Raw genomic sequence first — 16425 nt, 5'->3', positions numbered from 1 at the left:
TAAATTTATCTTATAATATTAATATTGATAGGAAGGTATACTTTATTATATATATAATATGTATGTATTAATATATAATTTAATATGATATAATAACATAAAATTGTTAGCCAAAATAAGTCCAATTCATACATATTACCTATTACCTAATACCTATTTATAGTACAAAAATAATTAAACAAACCTATTTTATGTACATGTAGATTAAATCCATTCGACTCAAATCAGAATCTATACGATACATATGTATATTTAAAGAATATGTGATTTATGTTTTGCACCAATATCATATCATAATGTTTGAACGTGCAATGTATGTGTAGTAGGTTATGTAAAAAAATAAATATTACGAAACGGTATTGTATTCAAATTAATAATATATTGTTTATACTTCCCACACAGCATTAGTTAATCATAAAGATTACATAAATATTAAATATGAATTGCATTTAAAATATTTTGTAGACAATTAAAAATTGAATAAACCTTAAAATGTAACATTAAATAAACATAATAAAATAATATCTTATACTTATTTTTTATTCATTAAAGAAAATATATTTTATTTTCAACGGATATGTTACATAAAATGCATTTTAAAATGTAACATTAAATGAATATATTACAGTAATATTTACTTAACGTTTAAAACCAATATTTTACTCAATATTTATAATTAATATTTTGTTTTTATTTTCTATTCATTGAATAAAATATATTTTATTTTAAATGTAAATTGTACCTTTAGACAAATCAAAATGTAACATTAAATGAATATACATACTGAAAAATAATGTATTTAGTATACTGCAAGTACCTATCGTCTTAGATTATAGATAGCTTGAGTTGCAGTAGTATTTACACAGTAATATAATAATAATAAAATATATTATGCTTATAAAGTATATCATTATGTATGAATTCGTACCTATATTATAATTTATAATATCATAAAGAGTTTTTGTGTATTATTTTATTATTTATTAAAATATTGTAACAATTTATATTAATTTGAGCATGAAATATCTAATTACTTAATTCATAGATACACCATATACTTACATAATCATTACAAATTAATATATTCATATTATATTTTAATAATTATAATAGTGAATACACATAAATATAAATATAACTAACCTAACTTAACTAAAGAAGGGACATTTTTTGGTATTTGCCTGAGTAAAAGCTCCACATTGGACGTTGGTTATACTTATTATTATTTATACATACCCTAAAGCATTGTGTATTGTGCCACTAATACACTGAAAAAAATAGTTACAGTATAGTTAAGAAATGTTATTCATTTGGCGGTGTGCAGGGGATATTTTCCTTTTATCGATACTAGTGCCGTCTACGTAAAATTTATTCAACTATTAACTATTATCAATCATCTCGTGTCCAGTCCTATAAATATTAGTCCAGGGTATGTATCTAGTCTATATCTAACTTAACCTAACCTTATTTAAAACTATTAAATTACTAAATTTTTTTTTAAATAAAAGTAAAATTTAAAACTGTTTTTTTTTCTGTTATATTTTGGCAATTGTATAAGAATAACACTAATATATTCCATTTGAAAAATTGAGTTGATTTTCTATTATTTTTAGTGTAATAGTACTATTAATTATTTTTTTACATTTCCATTTTGTTTAGACTACAAATAATTTAAAAAAGAAAAATCTAGCATCAATATCAATTTAACTTTAACTTTAAAAGAATTTTTAAGAATAAAAATAATAAATACAATATCCAGCTAGTAGAACAAAAATATCAGACCCAAAAACATCTATAGTAGGTAAATAAAAAAAAACCAGTTAATATAGGCAATATAGGCACTATTACTGATCCATTAATTAATGTTCATGATAATACATTACAAATACTGATTGACAATTGTATCAATTTCAGTAAAGATTTATCTATTATTCAAACATTATATGTGACTTAAAGTTCTAGTATTGAAGATGGTAATATGACTTTATTGTATTATAAAGTATAAAATTTCTCATAATAGCTGTAATGCCTTTTTTATTATAATGAGGTTGGAGGGATAAAAGGTACATACACTAATGAGAGCACCTAAAACTCATTTAATTTGTAATAGATCCAATGGTACTCACATCTACTTAGGCTTTGAAAATATGTTAATACCAGTTTTAGAAGTATAATAATAATAATATAAGTATATCTGATAATAAATTTAAAAAAGGGATTAATAACTAACTTATCTTTAGTAAAGTTTTAAAAGTCAGACATGGCCAATTACAATTTCTATTTTAATTTTAAAGGAATTGCATACTAATGTTTATCTTATTGGTATTTTTCGTGGTAACCAAAAGCCCCAATCAATTGAAAAATTTTGCAATCCATTTATTTTTGATATTTTAAAAATATTAAAAGATGGTTAATATTAATAAATGTAAAGATATAAAGTATTGCTTGTGATGTTCCTGCAAAATTGTTTTTGTTCAATGTTCAAAGCTAAAATGTTTCTTTTGGATACACTACATGTATCGAAAAAGGAAAATATTTACAAAATAGAATATCTTTACTTGAAACTGATTCTAAATTGAGAACAGACAAATTTTTTCGCACGAAATTTTATAACTATCATAAGATAATCCATTATTAAAACTTCTATTTAATAATATAACTATTATAAAAATGATAAGCTGAAAGTCACAGAAAACATTTTTCATCGTTTATACGACCCTTCAATTTTCATGTAACAAACATTTTTAAACTATAATCTTCCAAAAATAACAACTTTAAAGAAATAATTTCAAAGTGCCAAAAGAGGTTTGTGTATGAAACACAGTGTAATTTCCATGCAACGATCAACCATTCAGTTAATATCATGCATCTTCTAATATCATAGAAGGAGTTTGTTTATATGATATTGCAGACATTTTATTTGAGTTTATTATACACTTAAAGCATTTCTCATAGGTTACACTAAATAACCGTAAATGTATTTTAACCATGGACCAATTGATACATAAAATAAACCACAACTAATAACAAAAACTGAAATTGTCAGCTAGCGAAATGCTTTACATTTTCCCAGACAGTTGCTACGACCAAATATTCCATGTTATCTAAATGGCATTTACGTGTCTATACTTATTACCGGTTTCATTGCTTTAGTATTATGTGTCGAAGCCGCTCAATATAATTGTAGATTATTATGATACAATTTTTCTTTCTTTTCTTTTTTTTTAGTAGAACGAAATACGGTGACTATGGCCATTGGACTAATTATTCTTTATAATACTAGGATATACAAATATAATGCATAATATTTTGTAACGTTGGCTACAATTTAAAATTTTACCCATGGCATCTATACATTTTTAAAAAATTACGTAAAACTAAAGACATTTTAAAAGTATCCGGAATACCATTTTTCGTAAGTATTCAAGTATTTATTCCAAATACATATAAAAGTATTTTACATTTTTTAGCCCAATCTGCCAAAATTGCTGTTAAATAAATAAACGTATTTATATTATTAATAATACGTTATACCACAGTATCTTAAAATAATAGTAACAATGCAAAAATTAGTGTAAAGAATAAATGGAGAGTCGAATGTGAATGAGGCGCGTCTCCCGACGACATTTATTCACCGTCGACTAACGGTCACACTATCGACTTTGACGTTACTGTGCAACAACTAAATACAAAATACTGACTTAATGCTTACATTAATTCAAAATTTGTTTACATCGAAAACCGTTTTAAATCATCTATGACGATTTTATATACAAATTTAATACATAAAAATATATACAAATCTATTACCTAGAACAAAAGCTAATAATTCAGAGTTGGAAAAAATAAAACCAAATTATATTCTTTGAACCAAAAGATTTAAGAAAATATTCAATTGAAACTCATAACACTTGTATAAAACTACAAACAGTCATGAAATATAAACTGATAAAAAATGATAAGATAAATGTAATTTTGATATGACTTATAGTAATGTACAGCTATAACTGGATGGTTTGCCTTACGTTAAATACTAAGGATGGAATTCATAAGTAAATTAATTTTAAATCACTGTTAGCCAGTGTTATATGATATTTTGATTAAATATACAAAACTCTGATTCCATTAAAATAATAAAACGTCTAAAGCATGCTTATTACATTAAGTAGTTTTTATACTTTTTACATTTAACCAACCAATAAAATATAAATGGTAGGATTTACATTTAAACTTCCATCCTTTATACTCAATAAATTGACAATTTCTTTCTAGATACCAATACCGCGGATTGTCAATGTAAGCTGAGAATGGATCTTGCATTTGTAATACCAGTGAAACTACTAATATTCTATCTACGTTGAAGATGAACGATAACAATTACATAAACATCAATGATTTATTGCAATTTCTATTGTAAAGATTATTGATTGTAAGTTCATTTTGTCATTACAAATTAAATTTTACAAATCTAAACAAATCTCTATAAAACACCATTTTCATGTAACATTTCTTCTTAACAATTATATAAGCTACTTAAATCTTTTAATGTTACTATTTATTCAATTAGTGATTTTCTGTGTTTCTTCATGTATTGATAAATTGTTCTAATGGCAGGATTTACATTTATGTTTTTTTGGAACGTTAAATGTAAAAAGTATAAAAACTATTTAATGTATTAAGCATGCTTTAGACATTTTATTGTTGTAATGGAATCAGCGTTTTGTATAATTAATCAAAATATCATATTACACTGGTTAACAGTGATTTAAAATTTATTTACTTATGAATTCCATCTTTAATATTTAACATAAGGCGAACCATACAGTTTTACCTGTACATTACTCCATGTCATATCAAAGTTACATTTATCTTATCATTCTTTATCAGTTTATATTTCATAACAGTTTGTAGTTTTATACAAGTGTTATGGGTTTCAATTGAATATTTTCTTGAATCTTTTGGCTCAAAGAATATATTTTAGTTTTAATATTTCCAACTCTGAATTATTACGATTTGTTCTAGGTTATAGATTTGTATATATTTTTCATAAGGTATTTAATAGTGACATTTAAACTTCCATCCTTTATACTCAATAAATTGACAATTTCTTTCTAGATACCAGTACCGCGGATTGTCAATGTAAGCTGGGCATGGATCTTGCATTTGTAATACCTGTGAAACTACTAATATTCTATCTACGTTGAAGATGAACGATAACAATTACATAAACATCAATGATTTATTGCAATTTCTTTTGTACAGATTATTGATTGTAAGTTCATTTTGTCATTACAAATTAAATTTTACAAATCTAAACAAATATGTATTAAACACCATTGTCATGTAACGTTTCTTCTTAACAATTATATAAGCTACTTAAATGTTTTAATGTTACTATTTATTCAATTAGTGATTTTTTGTGCTTCTTCATGTATTGATAAATTGTTCTAATGGCAGGATTTACATTTATGTTTTTTTGGAACGTTAAATGTAAAAAGTATAAAAACTATTTAATGTATTAAGCATGCTTTAGACATTTTATTGTTGTAATGGAATCAGCGTTTTGTATAATTAATCAAAATATCATATTACACTGGTTAACAGTGATTTAAAATTTATTTACTTATGAATTCCATCTTTAATATTTAACATAAGGCGAACCATACAGTTTTACCTGTACATTACTCCATGTCATATCAAAGTTACATTTATCTTATCATTCTTTATCAGTTTATATTTCATAACAGTTTGTAGTTTTATACAAGTGTTATGGGTTTCAATTGAATATTTTCTTGAATCTTTTGGCTCAAAGAATATATTTTAGTTTTAATATTTCCAACTCTGAATTATTACGATTTGTTCTAGGTTATAGATTTGTATATATTTTTCATAAGGTATTTAATAGTGACATTTAAACTTCCATCCTTTATACTCAATTAATTTACAATTTCTTTCTAGATACCAGTACCGCGGATTGTCAATGTAAGCTGGGCATGGATCTTGCATTTGTAATACCTGTGAAACTACTAATATTCTATCTACATTGAAGATGAACGATAACAATTACATAAACATCAATGATTTATTGCAATTTCTTTTGTAAAGATTATTGATTGTAAGTTCATTTTGTCATTACAAATTAAATTTTACAAATCTAAACAAATATGTATAAAACACCATTGTCATATAACGTTTCTTCCTAACAATTATATAAGCCACTTAAATGTTTTATGTTACTATTTATTCAAATAGTGATTTTCTGTGCTTCTTCATGTATTGATAAATTGTTCTAATGGTAGGATTTACATTTAAGTTTTTTTGGAACGTTAAATGTAAAAAGTATAAAAACTATTTAATGTATTAAGCATGCTTTAGACATTTTATTGTTGTAATGGAATCAGCGTTTTGTATAATTAATCAAAATATCATATTACACTGGTTAACAGTGATTTAAAATTTATTTACTTATGAATTCCATCTTTAATATTTAACATAAGGCGAACCATACAGTTTTACCTGTACATTACTCCATGTCATATCAAAGTTACATTTATCTTATCATTTTTTATCAGTTTATATTTCATAACGATTTTGTTCTAGGTTATAGATTTGTATATATTTTTCATAAGGTATTTAATAGTGACATTTAAACTTCCATCCTTTATACTCAATTAATTGACAATTTCTTTCTAGATACCAGTACCGCGGATTGTCAATGTAAGCTGGGCATGGATCTTGCATTTGTAATACCTGTGAAACTATTAATATTCTATCTACATTGAAGATGAACGATAACAATTACATAAACATCAATGATTTATTGCAATTTCTTTTGTAAAGATTATTGATTGTAAGTTCATTTTGTCATTACAAATTAAATTTTACAAATCTAAACAAATATGTATAAAACACCATTGTCATGTAACGTTTCTTCATAACAATAATATAAGCTACTTAAATCTTTTAATGTTACTATTTATTCAATCAGTGATTTTATGTGCTTCTTCATGTATTGATAAATTGTTCTAATGGTAGGATTTACATTTATGTTTTTTTGGAACGTTAAATGTAAAAAATATAAAAACTATTTAATGTATTAAGCATGCTTAAGACATTTTATTGTTGTAATGGAATCAGCGTTTTGTATAATTAATCAAAATATCATATTACATTGGTTAACAGTGATTTAAAATTTATTTACTTATGAATTCCATCTTTAATATTTAACATAAGGCGAACCATACAGTTTTACATGTACATTACTCCATGTCATATCAAAATTAAATTTATCTTATCATTTTTTATCAGTTTATATTTCATAACAGTTTGTAGTTTTATACAAGTGTTATGGGTTTCAATTGAATATTTTCTTGAATATTTTGGCTCAAAGAATATATTTTAGTTTTAATATTTCCAACTCTGAATTATCACGATTTGTTCTAGGTTATAGATTTGTATATATTTTTCATAAGGTATTTAATAGTGACATTTAAACTTCCATTCTTTATACTCAATTAATTGACAATTTCTTTCTAGATACCAGTACCGCGGATTGTCAATGTAAGCTGAGAATGGATCTTGCATTTGTAATACCAGTGAAACTACTAATATTCTATCTACGTTGAAGATGAACGATAACAATTACATAAACATCAATGATTTATTGCAATTTTTATTGTAAAGATTATTGATTGTAAGTTCATTTTGTCATTACAAATTAAATTTTACAAATCTAAACAAATCTCTATAAAACAACATTGTCATGTAACGTTTCTTATTAACAATTATATAAGCTACTTAAATCTTTTAATGTTACTATTTATTCAATTATTGATTTTCTGTGTTTCTTCATGTATTGATAAATTGTACTATTGGTAGGATTTACATTTATGTTTTTTTGGAACGTTAAATGTAAAAAGTATAAAAACTATTTAATGTATTAAGCATGCTTTAGACATTTTATTATTGTAAAGGAATCAGAGTTTTGTATATTTAATCAAAATATCATATTACACTGGTTAACAGTAATTTAAAATTTATTTAATTTTGAATTCCATCTTTAATATTTAACATAAGGCGAACCATACAGTTTTACCTGTACATTACTCCATGTCATATCAAAGTTACATTTATCTTATCATTTTTTATCAGTTTTTATTTAATAACAGTTTGTAGTTTTATACAAGTGTTATGGGTTTCAATTGAATATTTTCTTGAATCTTTTGGTTCAATGAATATAATTTAGTTTTAATGTTCCAACTCTGAATTATTAGGTTTTGTTCTAGGTATAAGATTTGTATATATTTTTCATATGGTATTTAATAGTGACATTTAAACTTCCATCCTTTATACTCAATTAATTGACAATTTTTTTCTAGATACAAGTACCGCGGATCGTCAATGTAAGCTGGGAATGGATCTTGCATTTGTAATACCAGTGAAACTACTAATATTCTATCTACGTTGAAGATGAACGATAACAATTACATAAACATCAATGATTTATTGCAATTTCTATTGTAAAGATTATTGATTGTAAGTTCATCTTGTCATTACAAATTAAATTTTACAAATCTAAACAAATCTCTATAAAACAACATTGTCTTGTAACGTTTCTTATTAACAATTATATAAGCTACATAAATCTTTTATTGTTACTATTTATTCAATTAGTGATTTTCTGTGTTTCTTCATGTATTGATAAATTGTACTATTGGTAGGATTTACATTTATGTTTTTTTGGAACGTTAAATGTAAAAAGTATAAAAACTATTTAATGTATTAAGCATGCTTTAGACATTTTATTATTGTAAAGGAATCAGAGTTTTGTATATTTAATCAAAATATCATATTACACTGGTTAACAGTAATTTAAAATTTATTTACTTATGAATTCCATTTTAAATATTTAACATAAGGCGAACCTTACAGTTTTACCTGTACGTTACTCCATGTCATATCAAAGTTACATTTATCTTATCATTTTTTATCAGTTTATATTTCATAACAGTTTGTAGTTTTATACAAGTGTTATGGGTTTCAATTGAATATTTTCTTGAATATTTTGGCTCAAAGAATATATTTTAGTTTTAATATTTCCAACTCTGAATTATCACGATTTGTTCTAGGTTATAGATTTGTATATATTTTTCATAAGGTATTTAATAGTGACATTTAAACTTCCATTCTTTATACTCAATTAATTGACAATTTCTTTCTAGATACCAGTACCGCGGATTGTCAATGTAAGCTGAGAATGGATCTTGCATTTGTAATACCAGTGAAACTACTAATATTCTATCTACGTTGAAGATGAACGATAACAATTACATAAACATCAATGATTTATTGCAATTTCTATTGTAAAGATTATTGATTGTAAGTTCATTTTGTCATTACAAATTAAATTTAACAAATCTAAACATATCTCTATAAAACACCATTGTCATGTAACGTTTCTTATTAACAATTATATAAGCTACTTAAATCTTTTAATGTTACTATTTATTCAATTAGTGATTTTCTGTGTCTCTTCATGTATTGATAAATTGTACTATTGGTAGGATTTACATTTATGTTTTTTTGGAACGTGAAATGTAAAAAGTATAAAAACTATTTAATGTATTAATCATGCTTTAGACATTTTATTATTGTATAGGAATCAGAGTTTTGTATATTTAATCAAAATATCATATTACACTGGTTAACAGTAATTTAAAATTTATTTACTTTTGAATTCCATCTTTAATATTTAACATAAGGCGAACCATACAGTTTTACCTGTACATTACTCCATGTCATATCAAAGTTACATTTATCTTATCATTTTTTATCAGTTTATATTTCATAACAGTTTGTAGTTTTATACAAGTGTTATGGGTTTCAATTGAATATTTTCTTGAATCTTTTGGCTCAAAAAATATATTTTAGTTTTAATATTTCCAACTCTGAAATATTACGATTTGTTCTAGGTTATAGATTTGTATATATTTTTCATAAGGTATTTAATAGTGACATTTAAACTTCCATCCTTTATACTCAATTAATTGACAATTTCTTTCTAGATACCAGTACCGCGGATCGTCAATGTAAGCTGGGAATGGATCTTGCATTTGTAATACCAGTGAAACTACTAATATTCTATCTACGTTGAAGATGAACGATAACAGTTACATAAACATCAATGATTTATTGCAATTTTTATTGTAAAGATTATTGATTGTAAGTTCATTTTGTCATTAAAAATTAAATTTTACAAATCTAAACAAATCTCTATAAAAAAAACATTGTCATGTAACGTTTCTTATTAACAATTATATAAGCTACATAAATCTTTTATTGTTACTATTTATTCAATTAGTGATTTTCTGTGTTTCTTCATGTATTGATAAATTGTACTATTGGTAGGATTTACATTTATGTTTTTTTGGAACGTTAAATGTAAATAGTATAAAAACTATTTAATGTATTAAGCATGCTTTAGACATTTTATTATTGTAAAGGAATCAGAGTTTTGTATATTTAATCAAAATATCATATTACACTGGTTAACAGTAATTTAAAATTTATTTACTTATGAATTCCATTTTAAATATTTAACATAAGGCGAACCATACAGTTTTACCTGTACATTACTCCATGTCATATAAAAGTTACATTTATCTTATCATTTTTTATCAGTTTATATTTAATAACAGTTTGTAGTTTTATACAAGTGTTATGGGTTTCAATTGAATATTTTCTTGAATCTTTTGGTTCAATGAATATAATTTAGTTTTAATGTTCCAACTCTGAATTATTAGGTTTTGTTCTAGGTTATAGATTTGTATATATTTTTCATAAGGTATTTATAGTGATATTTAAACTTCCATCCTTTATACTCAATTAATTGACAATTTCTTTCTAGATACCAGTACCGCGGATCGTCAATGTAAGCTGGCAAAGGATCTTGCATTTGTAATACCAGTGAAACTACTAATATTCTATCTACGTTGAAGATGAACGATAACAGTTACATAAACATCAATGATTTATTGCAATTTTTATTGTAAAGATTATTGATTGTAAGTTCATTTTGTCATTACAAATTAAATTTTACAAATCTAAACAAATCTCTATAAAAAAAACATTGTCATGTAACGTTTCTTATTAACAATTATATAAGCTACATAAATCTTTTATTGTTACTATTTATTCAATTAGTGAATTTCTGTGTTTCTTCATGTATTGATAAATTGTACTATTGGTAGGATTTACATTTATGTTTTTTTGGAACGTTAAATGTAAAAAGTATAAAAACTATTTAATGTATTAAGCATGCTTTAGACATTTTATTATTGTAAAGGAATCAGAGTTTTGTATATTTAATCAAAATATCATATTACACTGGTTAACAGTAATTTAAAATTTATTTACTTATGAATTCCATTTTAAATATTTAACATAAGGCGAACCATACAGTTTTACCTGTACATTACTCCATGTCATATCAAAGTTACATTTATCTTATCATTTTTTATCAGTTTATATTTCATAACAGTTTGTAGTTTTATACAAGTGTTATGGGTTTCAATTGAATATTTTCTTGAATCTTTTGGCTCAAAGAATATATTTTAGTTTTAATATTTCCAACTCTGAAATATTACGATTTGTTCTAGGTTATAGATTTGTATATATTTTTCATAAGGTATTTAATAGTGACATTTAAACTTCCATCCTTTATACTCAATTAATTGACAATTTCTTTCTAGATACCAGTACCGCGGATCGTCAATGTAAGCTGGGAATGGATCTTGCATTTGTAATACCAGTGAAACTACTAATATTCTATCTACGTTGAAGATGAACGATAACAGTTACATAAACATCAATGATTTATTGCAATTTTTATTGTAAAGATTATTGATTGTAAGTTCATTTTGTCATTAAAAATTAAATTTTACAAATCTAAACAAATCTCTATAAAAAAAACATTGTCATGTAACGTTTCTTATTAACAATTATATAAGCTACATAAATCTTTTATTGTTACTATTTATTCAATTAGTGATTTTCTGTGTTTCTTCATGTATTGATAAATTGTACTATTGGTAGGATTTACATTTATGTTTTTTTGGAACGTTAAATGTAAATAGTATAAAAACTATTTAATGTATTAAGCATGCTTTAGACATTTTATTATTGTAAAGGAATCAGAGTTTTGTATATTTAATCAAAATATCATATTACACTGGTTAACAGTAATTTAAAATTTATTTACTTATGAATTCCATTTTAAATATTTAACATAAGGCGAACCATACAGTTTTACCTGTACATTACTCCATGTCATATAAAAGTTACATTTATCTTATCATTTTTTATCAGTTTATATTTAATAACAGTTTGTAGTTTTATACAAGTGTTATGGGTTTCAATTGAATATTTTCTTGAATCTTTTGGTTCAATGAATATAATTTAGTTTTAATGTTCCAACTCTGAATTATTAGGTTTTGTTCTAGGTTATAGATTTGTATATATTTTTCATAAGGTATTTATAGTGATATTTAAACTTCCATCCTTTATACTCAATTAATTGACAATTTCTTTCTAGATACCAGTACCGCGGATCGTCAATGTAAGCTGGCAAAGGATCTTGCATTTGTAATACCAGTGAAACTACTAATATTCTATCTACGTTGAAGATGAACGATAACAGTTACATAAACATCAATGATTTATTGCAATTTTTATTGTAAAGATTATTGATTGTAAGTTCATTTTGTCATTACAAATTAAATTTTACAAATCTAAACAAATCTCTATAAAAAAAACATTGTCATGTAACGTTTCTTATTAACAATTATATAAGCTACATAAATCTTTTATTGTTACTATTTATTCAATTAGTGATTTTCTGTGTTTCTTCATGTATTGATAAATTGTACTATTGGTAGGATTTACATTTATGTTTTTTTGGAACGTTAAATGTAAAAAGTATAAAAACTATTTAATGTATTAAGCATGCTTTAGACATTTTATTATTGTAAAGGAATCAGAGTTTTGTATATTTAATCAAAATATCATATTACACTGGTTAACAGTAATTTAAAATTTATTTACTTATGAATTCCATTTTAAATATTTAACATAAGGCGAACCATACAGTTTTACCTGTACATTACTCCATGTCATATCAAAGTTACATTTATCTTATCATTTTTTATCAGTTTATATTTCATAACAGTTTGTAGTTTTATACAAGTGTTATGGGTTTCAATTGAATATTTTCTTGAATCTTTTGGCTCAAAGAATATATTTTAGTTTTAATATTTCCAACTCTGAAATATTACGATTTGTTCTAGGTTATAGATTTGTATATATTTTTCATAAGGTATTTAATAGTGACATTTAAACTTCCATCCTTTATACTCAATTAATTGACAATTTCTTTCTAGATACCAGTACCGCGGATCGTCAATGTAAGCTGGGAATGGATCTTGCATTTGTAATACCAGTGAAACTACTAATATTCTATCTACGTTGAAGATGAACGATAACAGTTACATAAACATCAATGATTTATTGCAATTTTTATTGTAAAGATTATTGATTGTAAGTTCATTTTGTCATTACAAATTAAATTTTACAAATCTAAACAAATCTCTATAAAAAAAACATTGTCATGTAACGTTTCTTATTAACAATTATATAAGCTACATAAATCTTTTATTGTTACTATTTATTCAATTAGTGATTTTCTGTATTTCTTCATGTATTGATAAATTGTACTATTGGTAGGATTTACATTTATGTTTTTTTGGAACATTAAATGTAAAAAGTATAAAAACTATTTAATGTATTAAGCATGCTTTAGACATTTTATTATTGTAAAGGAATCAGAGTTTTGTATATTTAATCAAAATATCATATTACACTGGTTAACAGTAATTTAAAATTTATTTACTTATGAATTCCATTTTAAATATTTAACATAAGGCGAACCATACAGTTTTACCTGTACATTACTCCATGTCATATAAAAGTTACATTTATCTTATCATTTTTAATCAGTTTATATTTAATAACAGTTTGTAGTTTTATACAAGTGTTATGGGTTTCAATTGAATATTTTCTTGAATCTTTTGGCTCAAAGAATATATTTTAGTTTTAATATTTCCAACTCTGAAATATTACGATTTGTTCTAGGTTATAGATTTGTATATATTTTTCATAAGGTATTTAATAGTGACATTTAAACTTCCATCCTTTATACTCAATTAATTGACAATTTCTTTCAAGATACCAGTACCGCGGATCGTCAATGTAAGCTGGGAATGGATCTTGCATTTGTAATACCAGTGAAACTACTAATATTCTATCTACGTTGAAGATGAACGATAACAGTTACATAAACATCAATGATTTATTGCAATTTTTATTGTAAAGATTATTGATTGTAAGTTCATTTTGTCATTACAAATTAAATTTTACAAATCTAAACAAATCTCTATAAAAAAAACATTGTCATGTAACGTTTCTTATTAACAATTATATAAGCTACATAAATCTTTTATTGTTACTATTTATTCAATTAGTGATTTTCTGTGTTTCTTCATGTATTGATAAATTGTACTATTGGTAGGATTTACATTTATGTTTTTTTGGAACGTTAAATGTAAAAAGTATAAAAACTATTTAATGTATTAAGCATGCTTTAGACATTTTATTATTGTAAAGGAATCAGAGTTTTGTATATTTAATCAAAATATCATATTACACTGGTTAACAGTAATTTAAAATTTATTTACTTTTGAATTCCATCTTTAATATTGAACATAAGGCGAACCATACAGTTCCACCTGTACATTACTCCATGTCATATAAAAGTTACATTTATCTTATCATTTTTTATCAGTTTATATTTAATAACAGTTTGTAGTTTTATACAAGTGTTATGGGTTTCAATTGAATATTTTCTTGAATCTTTTGGCTCAAAGAATATATTTTAGTTTTAATATTTCCAACTCTGAAATATTACGATTTGTTCTAGGTTATAGATTTGTATATATTTTTCATAAGGTATTTAATAGTGACATTTAAACTTCCATCCTTTATACTCAAATAATTGACAATTTTTTTCTAGATACAAGTACCGCGGATCGTCAATGTAAGCTGGGAATGGATCTTGCATTTGTAATACCAGTGAAACTACTAATATTCTATCTACGTTGAAGATGAACGATAACAGTTACATAAACATCAATGATTTATTGCAATTTCTATTGTAAAGATTATTGATTGTAAGTTCATTTTGTCATTACAAATTAAATTTTACAAATCTAAACAAATCTCTATAAAACACCATTGTCATGTATCGTTTCTTATTAAAAATTTTATAAGCTACTTAAATCTTTTAATGTTACTATTTATTCAATTAGTGATTTTCTGTGTTTCTTCATGTATTGATAAATTGTTCTAATGGTAGGATTTACATTTATGTTTTTTTGGAACGTTAAATGTAAAAAGTATAAAAACTATTTAATGTATTAAGCATGCTTTAGACATTTTATTATTGTAAAAGAATCAGAGTTTTGTATATTTAATCAAAATATCATATTACACTGGTTAACAGTAATTTAAAATTTATTTACTTATGAATTCCATCTTTAATATTTAACATTTCCAACTCTGAATTATTAGGTTTTGTTCTAGGTAATAGATTTGTATATATTTTTATGTATTAAATGTGTATATAAAATTGTCATAGATGATTTAAAACGGTTTTCGATGTAAACAAATTTTGAATGTATGTAAGCATTAAGTCAGTATTTTGTATTTAGTTGTTGCACAGTAACGTCAAAGTCGATAGTGTCACCGCTAGTCGACGGCGAATAAATGTCGTTGGGAGACGCGCCTCATTTACATTCGACTCTCCATTTATTCTTTATTCCATTTATGCCGGATACTTTTAAAATGTCTCTAGTTTTACGTAATTTTTTAAAAATGTATAGATGCCATGGGTAAAATTTTAAGTTGTAGCCAACGTTACAAAATATTATGCATTATATTTGTATATCCTAGTATTATAAAGAATAATTAGTCCAATGGCCATAGTCACCGTATTTCGTTCTACTAAAAAAAAAGAAAAGAAAGAAAAATTGTACCATAATAATCTACAATTATATTGAGCGGCTTCGACACATAATACTAAAGCAATGAAACCGGTAATAAGTATAGACACGTAAATGCCATTTAGATAACATGGAATATTTGGTCGTAGCATCTGTCTGGGAAAATGTAAAGCATTTCGCTAGCTGACAATTTCAGTTTTTGTTATTAGTTGTGGTTTATTTTATGTATCAATTGGTCCATGGTTAAAATACATTTACGGTTATTTAGTGTAACCTATGAGAAATGCTTTAAGTGTATAATAAACTCAAATAA

General features: G+C 24.3%; 1 long non-coding RNA gene across 4 annotated transcripts; it reads left to right on the top strand.

The window, feature by feature from the left end:
* The first annotated feature begins 4013 nt into the window (after positions 1 to 4013).
* On the top strand, positions 4014 to 15362 carry LOC113559915. Of its 4 annotated transcripts, XR_003406076.2 has the most exons (15): positions 4014 to 4212; positions 4273 to 4429; positions 5116 to 5272; positions 5959 to 6115; positions 6694 to 6850; positions 7537 to 7693; positions 8379 to 8535; positions 9222 to 9378; positions 10065 to 10221; positions 10907 to 11063; positions 11751 to 11907; positions 12593 to 12749; positions 13437 to 13593; positions 14281 to 14437; positions 15125 to 15362. It is a non-coding gene; the product is annotated as an uncharacterized LOC113559915 (long non-coding RNA). The 4 variants fall into 4 exon arrangements; XR_003406074.2 differs by having other exon boundaries at positions 4014 to 4429; positions 15125 to 15361; XR_003406075.2 differs by lacking the exons at positions 4014 to 4212; positions 4273 to 4429 and adding an exon at positions 4800 to 5051 and having other exon boundaries at positions 15125 to 15361.
* Positions 15363 to 16425: the final 1063 nt, after the last annotated feature.

Source organism: Rhopalosiphum maidis, chromosome 3 (assembly GCF_003676215.2).
Source record: "Rhopalosiphum maidis isolate BTI-1 chromosome 3, ASM367621v3, whole genome shotgun sequence".
NCBI classification, from domain to species: domain Eukaryota; kingdom Metazoa; phylum Arthropoda; class Insecta; order Hemiptera; family Aphididae; genus Rhopalosiphum; species Rhopalosiphum maidis.
This window is presented reverse-complemented; position numbering and strand designations above follow the sequence as displayed.